The following is an 8,371-nucleotide window of genomic DNA, read 5'->3' as shown; positions in this document are numbered from 1 at the left end:
CCTCTCTGCACAAGCAGGATCAGTTTCTAGGACCGGTTACTTTCTGACAAATCTGGTCTGCAGAGTTGATATATGTCATCCTTGCTGAGGTATAACACAGAGATGGCATACAGGAAGAAGACAGCAAAGGAAAAAAAAGCATTTTCTAGAAAGTAGCAGCTTTTATCATCTTGATTTGCAATGGAAATTATTTTAGAGAGGCATATATTACCACCTTGTTACCCCACTCTCTTGATTACTGTAGCTCTGTAGTATGTTTTGACATTGAGAATTTTGATTCTCCAACTGTTCTTTTTGTAAGATTGTTTTAGCTACTGTGAGCTTCGCAAATTTCCATTGGAATTTTAAGATCAGCTTGTCAATTTCTACAAAAATAATTTAAAAGTCTGCGATAGGGATTGCACTGAATATGTTGATCTATTTGGAGAATATTGTCATCTTTACAACATTAAATCTGCTGTTCCATAAACATGGGGTGTTTTTCCATTTATTTCCTCCTCTTTAAATATTTGTTTATTTATTTTGAGAGAGAGTGCAAGAGGGGAGGGGTGGAAAGAGAGAATTCTAAGCAGGGTCTATGCTGTCAGTGCAGAGTCTAATGTGGGGCTCAATCTCATGAACCATGACATCATGAGCCTGAGCTGAAATCAAGAGTCAGACACTCAACCAACTGAGCCACCCAGAAGCCCCTATTTACATCTTCTTTAATTTCTTTCAACAAAGTTTTACAGGTTTTAATGTGCAAGTCTTGCACCTCATTTGTTAAGTTTATTCCTAAGTAGTTTATTCTTTTTGATGATATTGTAAATGAAATTATGTTCTTATTTTTATTTTTGGATTTCTCATTTATAGTGTATAAAAATAAATTAGATTTTTTAATATTAATGTGTATCCTGCAACTTTGGTGAATTCATTTATTATAATAGTTTTTTGTGGTTTCCTCAGAATGTTCTATATATAAGATCATGTCTGCTGCTGTCAAAGTGAAGATCTTAATTGAAAAATAATGGAATCTTGAAAATTGGTATGGAGGCATATGGAAAAATCCTAATAAGGCTGGAAACATTTGACTTTTAAATAGTTTTTACTCTTCTTTGCCAGTGGAAGAAGTCTTTCTGTCTCATCTGAAGAGATTGATCCTGCTTTGCTTGAGGTACTTGCCTTGAAAGACATTGCTGATTCTACTCAGGACCCATCCTTATTACCCTGTTTTGCTCTTAGATTTATAACTACACTCAAATCCCAGCAGTCTGCAACAGGTGAGGTACAAAGTATGACTGATGAGGAGTTGCACTACACTCCAAAAGAACAACATGATTTTTCCAATTTATGCAGACATAAATTTGGGGAACATGTTTGTGGATAAATATGAAGAATAGAAGATAATGGTGGAAGGAATACAAAGTTTGGTCTGGCCACATTTATCGATATGGGCCTGCTATTCAGAGATTCTGCATTTAATATTGGAGCTCAGGGAGTTAGAAAGGGCTCTAATGGTTTGCTTGACTGTTAGGATGAAACATGGATCAAAAGATGACCTACACAAAATGAATCTGAAATGCCAGAATTGCCTTGGTATATTATAGAGGAAGGCATCTAAAGGTTGTGGGAGATTGGAATGCTAGAGTGTATTGATCATGTAAGACATGCTCACCCACCCCTGGAGGGTCCAGAGAACACAACTTTTACTACGATTATGAGAAATAAATTTGTGAGAGGAGCCCCAACATCCTTGAATAGCTCTTGGGTCACTCTTCTCTGTGGGTCAGAAATTAAAGTGGGAACTGCTACCACTTACTTGAAGAATCTAAATGCAATAGGGATATTTGGATTCCGGGTAGCAGGGGCCATGTGGCAACACTTAATCATCAAAAGCAAGATGGCATGATTAGTATAATGGACAGTGGAGTCAAAGCAGTAGTAAGAAGAGTCTGACTTCCAGAGACCTTTAGTGTTGGTTAGTTGCTCATGGTGTCCTTAGAAGTGAAACAGATGACTAGTGTACTAAATACTTGCCTGATATATATAAGTAGGAGAATTCTAGGTCAAATGAACAGAAGTCTAACTTGAATCATAAAAACAATCATGGCCCTTTGACCAATTCTGAATTGAGCCAGTTACAGACCCAGAAATCCTTGAAGGAGAGTCCAGATCCCCTTGAGGAAGGACCCTCCTACACTACCAAAAGCACATACTGTTAATCTTTCTTCCAGCCTTCTCAAAGGGCTTACAACCTTTTACTGGGTTGACCTACATACTCAGCAATGAGAGAATCACCACACTGCTTCCCTAACCTGTGGAGTGAAGACTATTATGGTAGGAATGGTGAAGTGGAAGCCAGTAGAACTTCCTTTACCTGGGAAGAGTAAACCAAAAGCAATACCACATTCCTAAGGGATTACAGAGATTTGTGCCACCATTAAAGACCCAAAAGATGCAGGGATGGTGATTTCCACCAAATCTTGACACAACTTGCCTATTTGGTCTGTGCAGAAGACAGAAGGGTATTGGGGAATGGCAGTGAATTATTGTAAACTTAGCCACGTGGTGATTCCAACTACAGTTGCTGTTCCAGATGTGGTTTCATTACTTGAGAAAATTAAAACAATCCCTTGTACATGATATATGGTATATAGAAACTTACGTAGCTAATGCTTTTTTTCAATACCTGATAGTAAGAGCCACCAGAAGTAGTTCTGCCACTTGGGCCATATGATCCAGTAGATTCAATAGTGCCTGAAGTGTCAGTAGCAGATAGGGATGCTATTTGAAACCTTTAGCAGACATATATTGGTAAATCACAGTGGGAGCCATTAGGATTTGGAGCAAAGCTTTGCCATGCTCTATGAATAACTACTCTGTTTTTGATAAATACAGCTTTTCATTTGCTACAGGGCCCTAGTAGAGAATGAATGTTTAACCGTGGGCCACCAAGTTACCATGCAGCCTGAGCTGCCCTTCATGAACTGGGTGATGTCTGAACCATCAAGCCATAATGTTGTGTGAGCACAGTAGCACTCCATCATCAAATGGAAGTGGTATAGTTGAAATCAGGCACAAACTACTCCTGAAGGCAAAAAGAGTTATTTGAGGAAGTGGACCAAATATCCAAGTTCCCTCATCTGGCTACACTACCTTCTTTCTGCCAGCACATACCTATGGCCTCATGGGGAGCTCTTTATGATCAGCTGACAGAGAGGGAAAGACCCAGGTCTGATTTACAATGATTATGCATAATCAGTCATCAAAACCTGAAAGTATACTGCTATAGCACTATGACCACTTTCTGGGATGTCCCTAAAGGACGGTAGTGAAAGGAAATCCTCCCAGAGGGCAGAACTTCAAGTAGTGCACCTGGTTGTTCATTTTGCTTGGAAGAAGTGGCCAGACTTGTGATTATATACTAATTCATGGGCTGTGGCCAAATGGTTTGTTTGGAGAGTCAGGGACTTAGAAGGAATATGATTGGAAAATTGGTAACAAAGAGGTATGGGGAAGAGGTATGTGGTTAGACCTCTCTGGATGGGAAAAAAAATGAAGATATTTATGTCCCAAATGAATGTTCACCAGAGGTGATCTCAGCAGAGGAGCATTTTATTAATAAGTGGATAAGATGAGCCATTCTGTCGATACTAGTCAGTCTCTTTCCCCAGCTACCCTTGTCATCACCCAATGGTGGTAGGGACAGAGGCTGTGCATGGGTTCAGCGACATGGACTTCCACTCACAAAGGTTGACCTGGCTACAGCCACAAAAACTGCCAGCAGCAGAAACCAATACTGAGACCAAGATATGGTGCCATTCCCTCAGGTGATCAGCCAGCTAGCAGACAGCAGGTTGATTATACTGGCCTATGTCCCTTATGTAAGAGACAATGTTTTGTTCTTACTGGCATAGATATTTACTCTGCATATGGATTTGCCTTCTCTGCACACAATGCTTCTGCCAAAACTACCATGCATGGACTTACAGAATGCCTTATCTACAATCATGGTATTCTACACAGCATTGCTTCTGATCAAGGGAACTTACAGCAAATTAGGTGAAGCAACAGGCCTATTTTCATGGTATTCACTCATCTTACCATGTTCCCTACCATCCTGTAGCAACTGGTTTGATAGAACAGTGGAATGGCCTTTTGAAGACTCATTTAGATTGCCAGATAGATGGCAATACCTTGTGGGCCTGAAACATTATTCTACAGGAAGTGGTACATGTTCTAAATCAGTGTCCAATGTATTGTGCTATTTCTCTCATAACCAGGATTCATAGGTCCAGGAGTCAAGGGATGGAATTGGCAGTGGCACTACTCACTGTTACTTCAAGTTATCCACTAGCAAAATAGTGCTTTCTATCCCCATAACCTTGTGCTCTACTGTTCCAAAGGGAGGAATGCTTCCACCAGAGGACACAACAATGATTCCAATGAACTGGTAGTTAGTATTGCCACCTGGCCACTTTGGGTTCCTCATGCCTTTGAATCAAGAAGCACAGAAGGTAGTTACTGTATTGGCTGGGATGATTGATCTTGATTGCCAAGAGGAAATTGGACCTTACAGCAAATTATGTGCAGCTGTAAGTGAAGGTAAGGAAGAGTATGTCTGGAATATAGGAGACCCACTAGGATATATCTTATTACTGTCATGGCCTATGGTTAAAGTCAATGGAAAACTAAAACGGCCTAATTCAGGCAGGATTACTAATGTCCCTGATCCTTTTATCAGTTTATCATTTTTTCTTTATATTATGCTTTTGTTTCATGTTTCAGGAAATAGCCTTACCACCAAATCATGAAGACATTCTCTTATGTTTTTTTCTAGAAATATTTATCATTTTAGAAGTTTTTATACTTAGATCTATGATCCATGTCAAATTAATTCTGTGTATTGGGTGATGAGTTATACACCCAGATTCATTTATATTTTCCCTTCCAATAATCATTAACCTGCTGAATAAGAGTGGTGTCTTCATTATAAACAGATGGCAGTGTATGTGTAGAGCTATTTCTAGGTTCTTTTTTTCTATTCTCCCTCCCTCCTTCTCCTCCTCCTCCCCTTCTTCTTCTTCATCATCATCATCATCACCAATAGCACTCTTCCTTAATTTTAATTTTATCATTGGTAGTGTAAGTCCTCCTGCTTTTTCATTCTTCTTCATGTTTTTTTATGTTGTCTTTCTAGGTCTTTTGCATTTCTATATATATTTAAAATCAAATTGTCAATTACCACAAAAAACTTCTGGAATTTTTATTAGTATTTTATTAAATCTATAGCTCAAAATGGAAAGAAATGACATTTTATCTAAAGTGAGATTTCCAGGGGTGCCTGGGTGGCTCAGTTGGCTAAGGGTATGACTTTGGCTCAGATCATGATCTCACAGTTCATGAGTTTGAGTCTTGCATCAGTCTCTGTGCTGACAGCTCAGAGTCTGGATCCAGCTTCAGATTCTGTGTCTCCTTCTCGCTCTCTGCCCCTCCCTCGCTCATGCTCTGTCTTTCTCTCTCAAGAATAAACATTAAAAAAAATTTAATAAAAATAAAGTGAGATTTCCATCCTTAAACATGCTATATTCTTCCATTTATTTAATCTTTAATTTTATCAACATGTTTTACAGTTTTCAGTATAGAGGATTTGCATATCTCTCATTAGATTTATCTCTAGATATTTGATATCTTAGTGCTACTTTCATTTGTATTTCTTTTTTCACTTCATTTCTATTTCAACTAGTTTTTGGTTGTAAAGAGAAATTTTTCTATTGTCCCTGTATCCAGTAAACTTGTAAAATTCACTTATTAATAATAGTTACACACAGATATTTTTGGATTTTCTGCATATGAAATCATGTTGTTTGTCATTGTTGCTGCACTGTTGTTGTTTGCTTGCCCTTTTTCTCTAGCTAGTATCTTCAGTAAAATGTTGAATAAAAATGGTAAAAACAATCTTTGCCTTGTTTCTAATCTTACAAGAAAAGTGTTCACTATTTCATCATTAACGCTGGTGCTAGGTCCTTGGTAGATCCTCTTCACCCAGTTAAATATTTTTCCTCCTACTCCTAGTTTGCTGAGTTTTTGTCATGAAAGTGTGTTGAATTTTACCAATTTGTTTTCCTGTTTGTTGAGATGATCATATGGGCTTTCTTTTATTCTATTATTATAGCGCATTCTATTGACTGATTTTTAAATGTTAATTTTTTTAACGTTTATTTATTATTGAGAGACCAAGAAAGACACAGCGTGAGCATGGGAGGAGCAGAGAGAGAGAGGGAGACACAGAATCTGAAGCAAGCTCCAGGCTCTGAGCTGTCAGCACAGAGCCCAATGCGGGGCTTGAACTCACAAACCGTGAGATCATGACCTGAGCCAAAGTCAGACACTTAACTGAGCCACCCAGGCACCACGATTTTCAGATGTTAAAGCAATATTGAAATTCTATGACAAATCCCACTTGTTCAGGATATATATACATATATACACATACATATCATACATGTATATTATAACCTTATACACTATATACCTTAAATATAAATATATAGTTTTATTAGAACTTTTCCATCTATGATAAAAACAGATATTAGCCTGTATTTTCTTTTTTGTATTCTTTGCCAGATATTGATATCAACGTTGAACTGAAATCATAAAATGGATTTAAAAGCATTCACTATTTCTATTCTCTAGAAGAATTCATTTGAGATTTATTTCTTCTGTATGTGTTTGGAGGAATTTATCTGTTATCCATCTATCTGGACCTGGAGTTTTCTTTATTGGATAGTTTTAATTATAGAATTAACTTCTTTAACATATACAAGAATATTCAGATTTGTTTTACTGCTTGTGTAAATTCTAATGTATTTCTCAAGGAATGTATCCATTTTATCTAAGTTGTCAGAATGATTGGCATAAAGATGTTCACAATATTCTTTTGTCATCTTCCTAATATTTGTAGAATTTGATGTGAATTCTTTTTTATTTCTGATAATGTTAATATATGATTTTTGTCTTTTTATCTTCACTAGAGGTTTGTCTTTGCTTATCTTTGCTAGAGGTTTGGCAGTCTTATTAATCTTTTCAAATAACTATCCTTTGTCAATTTTCATGTGTGTATCTGTGTTAAATTTCAATAACACACTCCTTTATTACTTCATTTTTTCTGCATTCTTTAGCTTTAGCTTATGGCTATTGTTTCAGCTTCTAGGGATGGTGCCTTAGATCATTGATTTTCATTTTTTTTCTTTTCTGATGTCTGCATTTAGAACTGAAAATTGCCCTCAAAACATTGCTTTAGTTGTGTCTCACAAGCATTTTTATTAGTATATAACTAAAATGGTTTCTGGTTTATATTATATGGTAATTTCTTATTTGAATTTTGGGTTACTTAGAATTGATCCTTAACTGAGAAACTTTCAGAAATATTATGATGACTAATTTATAATTTAATTCCACTCTAGCCAAAGCACTAGTCTGATTTCAGGCTTTTGATTAGTGTTCTGGCCCAGTATATAGTCTATTTTGGTAACTAATCCAAGAGCACTTAAAAAGAATATGTACACTACAGTTGTTGAGTGTAGAGGTCTACATTTGTCAATTAGTTCAAGTTAGTTGATTATTTGTTATATTTTCTAAATCTTTACTAATTTTTCCTTCCTTGTTCTATAAATCCATGAGAAAAATGTATTAAAATCTCCAACTATGATTTTGTTTGTCTATTGTTTCTTTTAGTTCCATCAATTTTGACTTCATACATTTTGAAAGTATGCTATTAGACACAAATTTAACATTTATTTGTCTTCCTATTAAATTGTCCACTTTATTACCATTAAAACAGCCTTAATGACCAAAAATATTCTTACTTTATTTGGTGAAGGCAATGGAAACAAAAACAAACATGAACTACTGGGACTTCATCAACATAAAAAGCTTCTGTCCAGCAAAAGAAACACTCAACAGAGCTAAAAGGCAGCCTACATAATGGGACAAGATATTTGCAAATGACATATCTGATAAAGGGTTAGTATTCAAAATCTATAAAAAAAAACTTATCAAACTCAACACCCAATAAACAAAGAACCCAGTTATGAAATGGGCAGAAGACACGAATAGACAATTTTCCAAAGAAGACATCCAAATGGCTAACAGACACATGAAAAAGATGCTCAACATCATTCATCATTATGGAAATACAAATCAAAACCACAATGAGATATCACCTCACACCTGTCTGAATAGCCAAAATTAACAATACAAGAAACAACAGGTGTTGGTGAGGATGCAAAGAAATGGGAACCCTCTGGCACTGTTGATGGAAATGCAAACTGGTGCAGCCACTCTGGAGAATAGTATGGAGGCTCCTCAAAAAACTAAAAATAGAACTACC

Source organism: Panthera uncia, chromosome D1, assembly GCF_023721935.1.
Source record: "Panthera uncia isolate 11264 chromosome D1, Puncia_PCG_1.0, whole genome shotgun sequence".
NCBI lineage: Eukaryota > Metazoa > Chordata > Mammalia > Carnivora > Felidae > Panthera > Panthera uncia.
Note: the sequence above shows the minus strand (reverse complement) of the source record.